This window comes from Silurus meridionalis, chromosome 5 (genome assembly GCF_014805685.1).
Source record: "Silurus meridionalis isolate SWU-2019-XX chromosome 5, ASM1480568v1, whole genome shotgun sequence".
In the NCBI taxonomy this organism is placed as follows: domain Eukaryota; kingdom Metazoa; phylum Chordata; class Actinopteri; order Siluriformes; family Siluridae; genus Silurus; species Silurus meridionalis.
The window spans coordinates 3,959,245-3,971,834 of NC_060888.1; the positions used below are offsets into that span (position 1 = coordinate 3,959,245).

The 12,590-nt window shown below is 37.8% G+C and overlaps 1 protein-coding gene across 8 annotated transcripts in view; it reads left to right on the forward strand.

The window, feature by feature from the left end:
* Positions 1-12,590, forward strand: part of rapgef2b (Rap guanine nucleotide exchange factor 2b) — a 110,347-nt gene that overhangs the window by 1,718 nt on the left and 96,039 nt on the right. The window lies entirely within an intron of this gene.

The window sequence follows — 12,590 nt, forward strand, 5'->3', positions numbered from 1 at the left end:
TCAGTGGCTACGTTTGAGGGAAATGACGTGCCATGCTGTGCAGTCTAACAACCCATTCAGGTTCTAGAATTAACCAGATAGCCAGTGATAACCTTGCAATAGTGTAAAAAGATGCTTTTTTTCCTACAGCGTTACGCAGAACATTTAGCATGAAAATACGATGTGACATTCAACAGCCTCCTTTCCCCATCCAGACCAAACACAATCTTTTTTTTTTGTAATTTTATAAGTTGTTTAGTTGTTTGTTGGTGTAATTGCGTCTAGTTGCATTGACCGTCATGGTTAGGTTGCTTACCGACATGAACAACAATAGACAGGCTTGATCAATATCAATTAAAGGACAGTGGTGGGGATGGGGGAGGTGGCAAGGAGGGGCTTGCTTTGTCAGGAGCTGTACACTCCTGGGCTTTATAAAATAGATATTTATACATATATATGATACAAGCATGTTATTTAAAGTCTTTGATATACATGTCAGTCTTGTGGAACGTCAATACTGACAGTACAAAGAGATTGTGATTGGCGGTTTAATGCGTATGTCGAGTAGGTTTTTATTGAGTAGATCATATCAGCTTTGAAATTCTTGACGTACAATGAGAAGAGCGCTTCTCTGGATAGATTCTCGGCAGACCCTCCTGGAATCTTTCCAGGAATCTCACGCTTTATAGGTCTTCTAAATGGTTGCGTAGGTCAGAGTACTGTGATTGCCATGGTCCATGATTATTTAGGCACTTTGGTGTAGATGTTTTGTCATACTTCGGGTTGTCCAGTTATGAGCAGTCGTAACTGCCTGGCAGAGGTAAATATGGTGTACAGTACTTTTATTTAAGGTTTACAGGTTTTTTGAGTGAACCAACACTTTAGAGGTTTGGTGCTTTTCTTTAGAACCGTTCTCCATTTTGTTGTATGTTAAAAAGCTTGCTCTTGACCAAAGAACCAGGATCTAGACATGGTGCTAGAAACATCTAGCGAACCTCATCTACTTTTATGATTAGATGGCTGAAAAAGCTTTCCTCTGGCACACATTCCAAAAACGTTTGTTGGCATGTGGTGGTCTAATTTGTATGAGGCTTGGTGATGCCAAAATCTTCTAATTAGATTCATTCACGTCAAACTTTACCAAAACCCGACCTGAGGCCAGTTGGACTGGGGAAAGAGACATACTGTAGCAAACCATAATATTCTCTTTTTTGTGATACTTATAATAGAAGCATATGATTGCGTACCATGATAACATTAAATTCAATTCAGTTTAATTCCTTTTTATTTGTATTGCATTTTAAACAATGGACTTTGTCTCAAAGCGGCTTATAATAAAAGTGCAATAAAGTTGTATAAAGAATGTATAAGTTTAGTGCCTATAAGCATGTTCCTGATAATGGCTCTGAATCTGGCGAAGGAAAAACTCCCTGAGATGGCATGAGGAAGAAACCTTGAGAGGAACCAGACTCGAAAGGGAACCCATCCTTATCTGGGTGGCAGATATTCATTCATGACAGTTCCATCTTTGTTGAGGTGTTCTGTTCAGTGGTAGGTGCTTAAATGCAGAACTGATCAAAAGCTATTGTAGTAGACTGTTGATATTAAACCTTTATTCTTATATGGAAATGTGTTATAACAAAATTTAGTTTGGGTGATTAATACAAATGAGTGCTAATGTCTCCAAATTCTTGATGATTGTCATAACAAAGTAGAAGTACATATAAAAGAGGTGAAATTAAAAACCGTCAATGCAACACACACTTATTCACAACGTCATTTCTTTCCTCAGATATAAAATAAATAAATAAATAAAAATCACTAAACATTTGTTTTACTGAAGACAAAAATCAAACACCGAAATCCTCCATGATGCACACATCCGGCAATTATAACCGTCCGTGTGGAAACATAGCAAAAGTTCTGTTTGGTGTCCTGATTATTTATACCATAATTACTTCAAAACATTTACAAGAATATTTTGTCTTCATACGCTATGTTGAGTTTGGTTTCACGCTGAAATATTTCAATCGATTGACAGCTCTAGAAATAATATATACATTTCCAGAGTGAATTTCTTATCGAATACAGTTTTTACAAGTCTGATTAATCTCTAATCTGTAATCAGTGATACTTGCGGTGTAACTCATGGTGGGATTCGGGAGCATGTTATGGTATCGGGATGCATCGCAACACCGTTTATTGCCGTAGGTTTTAAATACTTTCATTTTGCAAATGTCAGTGGGAATTTATTCGATTAGAAAATTTGATTGCATTAACATGTTAGCCTTTTTAAACGCCTCAGCACCCAGGCTACCGATTTTCGGCAAGACCGTATTCAATGCAGAATAATGATACCTCGTTACTCTCACATTCACCACACTATAGTAGGAACATGTACTTACTAATGAACCAATGGCAGCGCTAAAATGTCAGCACAGCTGCGTTTTCCGGTGATTGCGTGATATCCTGTGTCTGCTCTTATTGAATGATGGAGTCATACTGCTGTGCTTAGGCCTGGTGAACATTCAGCCCTCTCGCCATTTCAGCTTAAAGCCTGTGCCTGGATTTGGATCATCACTGTATCTGGAAGGCCCTCACGTTATGCATGATGTAATCACTTAGCTGCTAATGTGTGAAGTGTAAGGACTGACGTAGATTGAACTAATAGAGCTCTCGGCCTCTACTGCAGCGCCGTAGTGTTTCCATCTGGTGTTAATGCGCCACATGTTGGTGATGACTGGTGTGGATTTAAGCATTTTTAGTATGCTAATCTGTGCAGAAGAAACTCTATGAAATGGTGGCAGGAGGCTGTGAGGGATGTCTGTGCTGATTTTTCGAAGCTTTAAAACAGACTGAAGGTCTGCTTTGACCCTGGACGAGATCGTAGAGATGATGTTTTTGGTCTGTGAGTTCAGAAGCTTTGAATTGCATAGATACTGTTGTTATGAGTCTATGAGGATGGATGGTGTGTTGGATTTCCTAAGCAGGAAAAGGAAATGTTTGGGAAAGGGCTAAGTGGCAGGGAATTGAACTGGGTGTCATAAAAAAAAAAAAAAAAAGCTTCCTCATCCTATTTTCTTTATTGTTCTCCATTTTTTTATCAGCTGATACACCGGTACATGTCACCATGCTTTGCTGCTTTGCTAACTGCCCATTGTGCTAATGTTCATCTCCCAAACAAAAAGAACTGCTTTTCTATTGGTTTAAAAAAAACAAAAAAAACCCCTCCAGGCTGTCATCTGGTGGCTTTCGTTTATCTTCACACACCGCTTCTGGAGGCGCCGTGATATTTGTAGCGTTTCCAGTAAGCTGGTGATTTTCATTATCGCTCGCGGGGGCCTTTGTTTTGTTCGTCATTCCGTAGCCTTCGACCTCTCATGTCGCCTTGTAAGTGGAGTCACATGCTGTTTTTGTGTTAAATGTTGAATGCACCCTAAAAGAAGTGAGTTTTCACAAAGACATGACTCATATACAGCATAGAAATCGGACCTTCCCGAGACCACTCAAACCTGACTCCTTTTTTTTTTTTCATGACCTCATGTGAGAAATTGTTTCTTTTTCTTGCCTAATTGTTTTCTTCTCGTGACCTGTGGAGCGCTCGGGATTTTATTACCGGTTATTATGATTACAACTGCACACTCAATATTTTCCTGGGGTTTTAAAACAACATGGCCGTGTGTGAATAGCTGCGGTGGACTGGAATGCACTTGAGGAACATCTGAATCGTGTTACGGAAATAGTTTGAATTTGTTCGCAAGTTACGGCACTGTCATTACTCCAGAGTATGAATGGAATGCATTGTGTTACCGGCGTTTGTGATTTCATACTCTGGCAATTTACTTTCCGTTAAGCATGCACAAAAAACATTTCAGTAAAACGCTCTGCATCAGCTTTCACGTTTCCAAGCATTTCGATAGTGTTGAGATTTCAGGAATTCCTGTTAAAAGTTGTCGGGTTATTTCCTTCTCAGATCTGCTTCAGGCTGTTAAACTCCTTGAGTGTTGAATTAAATCTTGAGTAGGTAATGTAATCCAGTATATTAATATTTGCTTTTAACAGTACACGAGGCAGGCAAATTATACATTTATTACCAGGCAGCTAAAATCTCCTGTGTGCTTCCCAGTCCTGGCTCTCGGTCGCTGGGTTCTGATCAGAAAATCGATTCACTTAAAAAAACAAGGTACTAAAATGTGACGTAGTAACATATAACTCATTAACTAGTCAAGAGAACGAATGTAGCATATTGTGTTTGCGTTATCTCAACGTATCAGCTGATTTTAAATTGCATTATTTAAATATTTCTCATTTATGATATAAATTACTGCTAACATTTTATTTTATTACATTTTTTTTAATAATTTCATCGCACTGATGATTTCAGTCTGACTTTCAGGAGGGTTTTTTGAGTAAGAATGAAAAATGTGTTATAATGATATCTGTTATGGTTCTTACATTGTCATTGTTATAGCTATTATGTATTAAACTTTTGATGCATCGGAAACAAGTTGGCGTTTGTATCGCGATGCATCGTTTTTTTAACATATTTGCATTGGTAAACTATTTCTATTTAATTATTAAGGGCTGTCCAAATTGTGCATTAATAACGCGTTAATGCAAATTAATTTTAACGGCACAAATTTTGTAAACAATTAATTACTAAACAACGCAATTAATGCAGCGTGGTTTTCATCAAGCGTTAATTGTGGGGATTTTATTTACAGCCTTCGTAGATTATATTTATTTACCAAGTGTGCTAATTAGTGTTACTGTATACATGCATACACATACTGTACTGTATGTCAATAATTTATTACTCCAGACATCCATGGCAAAGATTTACACTAATGCTGTGTGGGTGGGAATCTTATCCTGCAACAAATGTGTGTTTTTTTTTATATATACCGGTATATAAATCTCCCATTGTGCATTAGATAGCCTTGATTAAAAATAAATAATCCTTTTGTGCTTGTTTTTTGTTGCTCATGAAATGAATGAATTTTAATCGTTAACCTCCTTGTAACCTCCTAACATTCAACAATGTCTTGTCATTTACATTTATGGCATTTGGCATACAATTATCTCATTTATACAGTGGAGCAGTTTAGGGTTGAAGGCCTTGCTCAAGCGCTGAACAGTGGCAGATTGGGGGAGCTGGGATTTGAACTTCACGACCTCCCAAGTCCAACATTTTAACCACTAGGCTATTTCTTGTCTTCAACTCCTATTTGGAAGGGTTTTTCTTTCAACTGTTTTGACTATTAAAATGTATGCAAAATAAAGTATTCTTCTGAGCATCCTGCACTGGAAAAGAGACCTGATTTGACTATGGTCAGCTAGTTCTACTGTTGAGTGTTTTTTTCTTTGTCCTGCTTGTCTGTTGGAACCAGAATTCAATAATACAAGACAATGGTGATCTTGATTTATACTTATCAGTGAGGAGGCCAAATCTTAGTCATCGGCTACAAAAAAAAAAGAAAAAAAGAATTGCACGGTATATAGACGCGTCATCCACACGTTAGCATGTCAGGCTTATTTGTTTGTTTTATGCTTGAAGGTCTCTGCAGTTCTGCTTAATTTCTGAGGTAAAACATCCCTCAGGCTACATGCTTGTGTAAAGAATAATAGCATAGCTAATGAGTTTGGGCTACACCAGGCCTCATTTTCTCTCAGAAACGTAAAGGTTTGTAAAAATATAAAACAAAGATGTAAAACGTTTGTAAAATGAAGATTTTTTTTACTTGTACGCTTTACATCTTTATTTTTTGAAACATGTAACCACACATGCCTCCGTTTGCTAGCAGGAGAGTTTTCTGGCTTTGTGCTGGAATGTTTTGTTATTCTGAAACGATTGTCTAATGAACAATAATTAATTCACCATCATCAGTCTAGATTTCAAGCAAAGTGTACAGTAAATAATTTTGGAATGCTAGTTGGTTAGCTTGTTTTCATCATGTATGTACAGTTAAAGCCATATTTTTACATAACGAATTCAGAATCTGCAAAATGTCAAGAATTAAAATAAAAATAGGGAATAATGTATTTAGTTTGTATTTCTTTAGTAAGCTATCTTATATATTTGCAATTATTGGTATATAAAGTCCACAGAAAACAATAATATTAGTATTGTTGTAATAATAATAGATTTTACAGACGTTTACACACAAACTTGATTCTTAATACTGTATTTTCTAGCAGTCACTGTATGATATTCAAGGTAATGGTTTTACACTTTCACAACTGTTAACGCAGGGGCAAACATTCAGCGGATATAAACTTTTGAAGCGGATGAACAGTTTGTTATTAAATTGACTATTGCAAAAGTTTACACCCCCCACCTCATGAGTGTAAGCGAGCAGACATATAGAAAGCATGAGAGAAAAAGCAAAGTCAGTACATCAGTACCTGGATTTATTATGCTTTCGTGAATGAATGAGCATACACTTTCACAATCACACTCTAAAATCTAGTGGAACATCTTTTTTAGGAAAGAAGAGGTCATTATAACAGCAAATAAATGTGGAATTGTGTGTTCAAAAGGCAAATACAAAATGTTATGGTCAGGTGGCCACAAAAATGCTTGACCATGTTCTGCAGAAACAAAGAGCTTTTTCATTTTTATTGTCATTGTACAATTTGCAAGCTAAATTTAGCATCGTTCTAATCTGGTGGTTTTGTACAGAACATTGCAGATTGTGCTTTTCTTGCACTCATGCCTCCTGCTGCAGTTCAGCTACCTGCTGAACAATGCTTCACAGCGAAGCACTTTCATTTTTCCACTGTTGTTTCCTGAAATGTCAGGGCTAGTGAAATGTAAATCACCCTGGAATTCATCATTACGAAATCGAGCAGATGTGCCAGAGACATTCTTTGTGGTAAAAAAAATAATAAAAAAGGAGGAGTGGGTGGTTGGGGGGGTGCCAAAGAAAAGCATCTCAGTGGTCTCCATGATGCTTTGTGGAAACTTAATAGTAGCCCTCGTAGTTCTGACCTTTACCCAAAAGAGGAGGCCAGTGTTTGCCAAGAGAATCCAAAAACACCAATATTTTAAGTAGAACTATCCTCGGACCAACATGGCGTCTACTTATTCGGGTAATCCTTCTTGTGCTCAAACCTGTTTGAGTGTGATGAGTGCAGCTGTGAGCATGAGCTGATTAAGAAGCTGATTAAGACGCCTTGTTCTCAGAGACCTTGTTTACAAAGACGGTGATATGTAGGCCGGGCGCCACAAACCACGGCCATTGTACCATTAGGATGAATATGCAACAGCTCAACAGTGCTAACCTCTAAGTGTGAGGAAACATGGAGAACAAATGTATTTATTTATTTATTTCTAAAACATTTGATCTGTTCATTTCCATGCTAAGGTTGCCCAGAACCTGACAAGACTAGCTTCTGGTAATTAGCGGTGAGCTACTTAGCAAGTTGAGTACTTAATACAAGCTCGAATTTCTGATGCAGGACATTGTGGTTTGTTGCTGTCCTCGACAAAATGTTAGCAAGGCCAATATTTTTGCACTGAAATATTTCCTGTCCTCAAGTCACATGTAAAAGCTTATATTATTTAAATAAGCACAACTTTTTTTTGACGCGTTTGTTTGCTAGCGGGAGAGTTACAGTATATGGCAGCTGTTTGCTTCAAAGTTTTGCGTTATTCTGAAAATATTGTCCAATTTGCAATAAATCCTAATAATAGAAAGTTGTGTGGAATCATTGCTACATAACAGAAACTTGCTTTTTTGTGAAGGCCAGTAAGCCTTTTTTTTTTGTTGCTTATTTATTTGCATAGTAGCTAAAACATGGACCTGCATCACCTATAGCTATTTTTATTCACATGAATATAATGGTGAAGATTTTCAACTCCCACCCACCTTTTTTTGGCTTTCCATTGCTGGCTTCACACACGATGTAGGTTTTTGGATGTTGGCAGTCTTAGCGCAGACACACAAGCCTAGTTTTGGATTCCACTCCATCACTGATGATGGCACGCAGCCATTCAGAACGCCACACTGATGAGCTCATGTTTCCTCTGGCTTTTTATGAACGTATAGTTCTGCACTTCAGTATGTTCGTGTAGTTTCGGCGAGACAAAGGTTTAGTTGTGTCACAGTCTTAGCCAGCACGGCTACAACTCCACCAGTCCTGTTTGACATTCTTTCATACTCTAACCTCATATTTTAATATAATATATATATATATATATATATATATATATATATATATATATATATATATATATATATATATATATAATATGATATATTTTTTTGGTATTCTTCAACTGCACACCATGGAGTGGTTTAATAATGCTTTATAATGCTGCTACGGTCTCTTTTCTATGACCCAGATTTCTAGGTTAAGACTTGTTTGAGCGATAAACGTTAAAGAACGTGTCTTCGCATGCATTTGTGTGAGATCAAAGATTGCCAATGGAAACCGAACGTCGTTCGGTTACGGTGTGTCCGGCATTCACAGCAACAGAAGACCAGGTTGTTATCAGGGTTATGCAGTGCTAAGAGCGAGATAAGATACACCCTCATGAGCAGGGTCTTATCTTTATTGTTTGTGGTTTTTATGATAGCATAAGTGTTCTGGGATCTGATAGCAACAGCTCTGAAGCCTTTTACGCTGATTAAAAGAGTATAAGGATGCACATATTGATAATATTGTAGTTAAACGTGTCTGTCTGGAACGACTACAACTTATAACTGTTACAGACGTATTTTGCCTACTGATAATTTGATGGTTATCTGTGAGTGATTACATAACCCTAGAACAAAGACATGTACAAAACATATACGTGGAATACATATAAACCTTTTAATACATTTAAACCTTAAAATAGCAGATATAGGCCATGCCTCCTTTACGGGAATTGACTGGGGGGGGGAAAGACCACAAATATTATTTGGATTAACAGCCACTTTTCTTTATAATTTTGATTGACACACAGGCCATGCCTCCATCAATGAGTTTGAAATACCAAAGCCAACTTACTCACTGTGACTGAATAATCCGAGCTGCATCTCCCTGTCTAAGACTGATATGTAAACCACACACCCCTTGACATCCAAGCCACACCTCCTTCATTGGGATTTACACACAAAAGCCACACCCTGTTTACTGGGACTGGCACAACTCCCAAACTTCATTCACTGGGATTGACACCTTGATTGAGATTGTCTGAAAGGCTACAGCCCTTTTTGCTGGGATTGACCCACCCAGGCCACATCTTCTTCATGTTTTCAGTTTCAGAACAAGGTGAAGGTTATCTTAGTAAACAAGGTGTGGCAGTTTGAGTTGAAGGGGGGCGTGGCTTGTGTGTATCAGTTTGAGTGAAAGGGGGTGTGATTGAGGTGTGTTAGTTTGAGTGAAGGAGGTGTGGCTTGGGTGTGTCAGTTGAAGTGAAGGAGGTGTGGCTTTAAAGTGTCAGTTTGAGTGAAAGAGGGTGTGATTTGAGGTGTGTTAGTTTAAGTGAAGGAGGTGTGGCTTGGGTGTGTCAGTTGAAGTGAAGGAGGTGTGGCTTAAAAGTGTCAGTTCGAGTGAAAGGGGGTGTGATTGAGATGTGTCAGTTTAAATGAAGGAGGTGTGGCTTTGATGTGTGAGTTTGAGTAAAAGGAGGTGTGGCTTGGGTGTATCCATCTTAATAAATGAGGCGTGGTATCTGAATGTTAGCGATGGATTGTGTTTCTTTGAAACTGGCACTTTGAATCTATTGTGACACTAAGAAGAGAAACCTTTTTTTTTAATGAATGATGACACTCATGAATTTTAAGACTTAATTATATCTTATTATTATAATTATTAAATTATATCACACTGTGTGTGTGTGTAAACTAGTGGCATTTTGAGAAGTCACAGTGCTAACTGAAACATTTTTTACATTGCCACATTTTCTTCCGGACCCCATTTGAATGGAACCAGAGCCGTTATCAAACCGAGGGTTTGTGGTTTTAAAGGAAACTGAAATGCATGCTTTTGTTTAGACTCCAGATGGATCCTTCACATGTCTCCCTCTTGCTCTCTCTCTCTCAACTCAAGGCTTTGTGGCTCTAAATTTAGTTTTGCTGATCTTATTTGCCAAGCTTTGCTATGTCACATTAAGCCCCAGTGTGTTACTTATGCACTTTTAAAGCCCTGCACCTCATAAGCCAAATTAGCTAAAGCCATTCTTCACTGGCCTGTTTGTGTGTTATAAGATGTGCCCGAGTACTGTTTCTATTTCTGCCCCATTAAGCAAGATTCTTTCATGGAGAGTTTATATTAACCACTGACTAATCATAAGCTAGCTAGGAAAGGACCTCAGACTGCCTCGAAGGAGCTGGTCGTTGGGATTCGTTGTGTAAATCCGTTTTATTTGTTCTCGTCTGAGGAAAAAGTTTCCTTAGAGGTTTGGACAGTGTGAAAAATGTGTAATCGTTTGCCTGCTTTTAGAACTTGTAGCTATGATAAAACAGAATGTATACTAAGGTTGAAAATCTTTTGTGTAAGTGGTGAAAGAGGAAAATGTTTGCCCTTACATTGCTAAATCGTGGGTTTAAATCCTGATTAGGCCACATCCAACCAGGTTTGGGAGCCATAAAAATGCCCCTTACTGAGACACAACGGCCACACCTCCAGCATTTTAACAGGCACAAAGGCCACACCATCGTCACGAAAGAAAGAACACCAAACCCACGCTTGCTTTAATGAGACTGACAAAGACCACATTTTCTTAGTGGGACAGATACACATAAGCAACATCCTTCATTAAGACTGATACAAGGCCACACCTCCTTCACTGTGACTGACAAATGAAGGCCACGCCTCCTGAACTAGGATGGACATTCAAGGTCACATGTTCTTCCTTGGTATGGATATACAACATACTAACATACAAAGACGCCTCCATCACTGAGACTGATCCAAAAGGCCACACCACCTTCACATAGACTGATCCATAAGGCCAAACCCCCTTCACATTGACTGATCCAAAGACCACACCTCCGTTGTTAAGACTAATCAAAAGGCCACAGTTCCTTTATTGCGTCTAACATAAAAATGCCACACCTGTTTCACTAAGACTGGTTTAAAAGCCAGACCTCCTTCATTAAGACTGATCCAAAAGCCATACCTCCTTTATTAAAACTGACCCATAGGCCACGCCTCCTTCACTGAGACTTTCTCAATTAGGAATAAAATAATCACCTGTTACCTTATCCTTTGCAAGTGCAGGTGTTCTGATCGAGCATATTCCCACTGATGTAAATGGTACAAACATCTCAGAAGTGTCAGAGATCACTGAGATTGCTTTCAGTCATTCTGCATTATGACTTCATTGCCCCTAATGCCCTGCTGAGACTTTTGCAGTAGTTGTTTATTTTGATTGACTTGCACATTTGACTCATCAGGTCGTAAACACATGCAGGTATTACATTATAAAAGCTTCTGAAACCCAGTGAGCGATGAGGTGTTATATGGGATTATTAATATCCTGTAGTAATGTCATGTGCTCAGTAAGGCTGAAACTTTATTTGGTAATCATTGTTGTGGCATTATTGGCTTTTGTGATCATGGAAAACTGTGAAATCTCAATTTTGTTTAGCAAGGTGCTAATTAGTTTTTCTGTTACAGCAGTTATGACTGTTATTCTTGGATGTTTTCCGTAACGTGTACGAGAACTAGTTACCATTAACCATAGATCTGGATTACATTACTATGAAATATTCATGTTTCATCTATCCTGCTATCCCTCTTTCTTTCTTGCATTCTTACTTGCTTGCTTGCCTTCTTTTTTTGCTTTCTTTTTTGTACTATCCTATAGGGGTGTAACGGTACACGTATTCTTACCGAATTTTTTGGTACAGGGCTTTCGGACATGCGGAACATCCGAGTTCCCTCGGGAACATATTAAGTGGCGGACCACAAGTTTGTTTAATTTCCGCCCCGCACTTTAAACAAATTCTTTGTTTCGATTATTATTATTAAACTTGAAAACATACACAAAAATGCCAGGGGTATAAAAAAAAAAAAAACCTAGAGTTAGCGCAGTGTCATTGTGGCTCTGTACTGGATATAACATTTGTTTTGCGCGTGCATGAAAACGCTAAAGAAACCAGGAAGTGGTTAGCGGCTAACGCTAGTGCTATGGATTTTTTATAGTTTTTTGTCAAGTGTCAAGAATTTCTCTTAAAAGAAGAAAATCCTGACAATTCCACATATTGTTTAGCTGGTTTGCTTGTTTTTTTATTTGGTTGCTTGGTTGTTTGTGTTTGTTTGCTTGGTTTAAATTGTTTGTTTCTTTTTCTTTTGTTTGTTTATTATTACTTACTGTCGATTTTATTGACACTATTGTGTTTGTACTGGTAGTGTTTTTACCTAAACGTAACCAATTTCTCGCAATTTTGTAGAATGAAAATCAGCTTTTTTGTTTAATTTACTTCAGGAGAAATAAAGAATGAAAAAATATCCCGATTTATAGCTGCTAGAACATAAGCGATAACAAGAACAAAACCTTTTTCACAGATTTTCTGTATTAATAAATGTAACTACTGTCTGATTATACTTTTTTTCCCAAATGCTTTATTTTGGAGATGGAATTACGAATTGAATTAGAATTGCAGTGGTCTAGG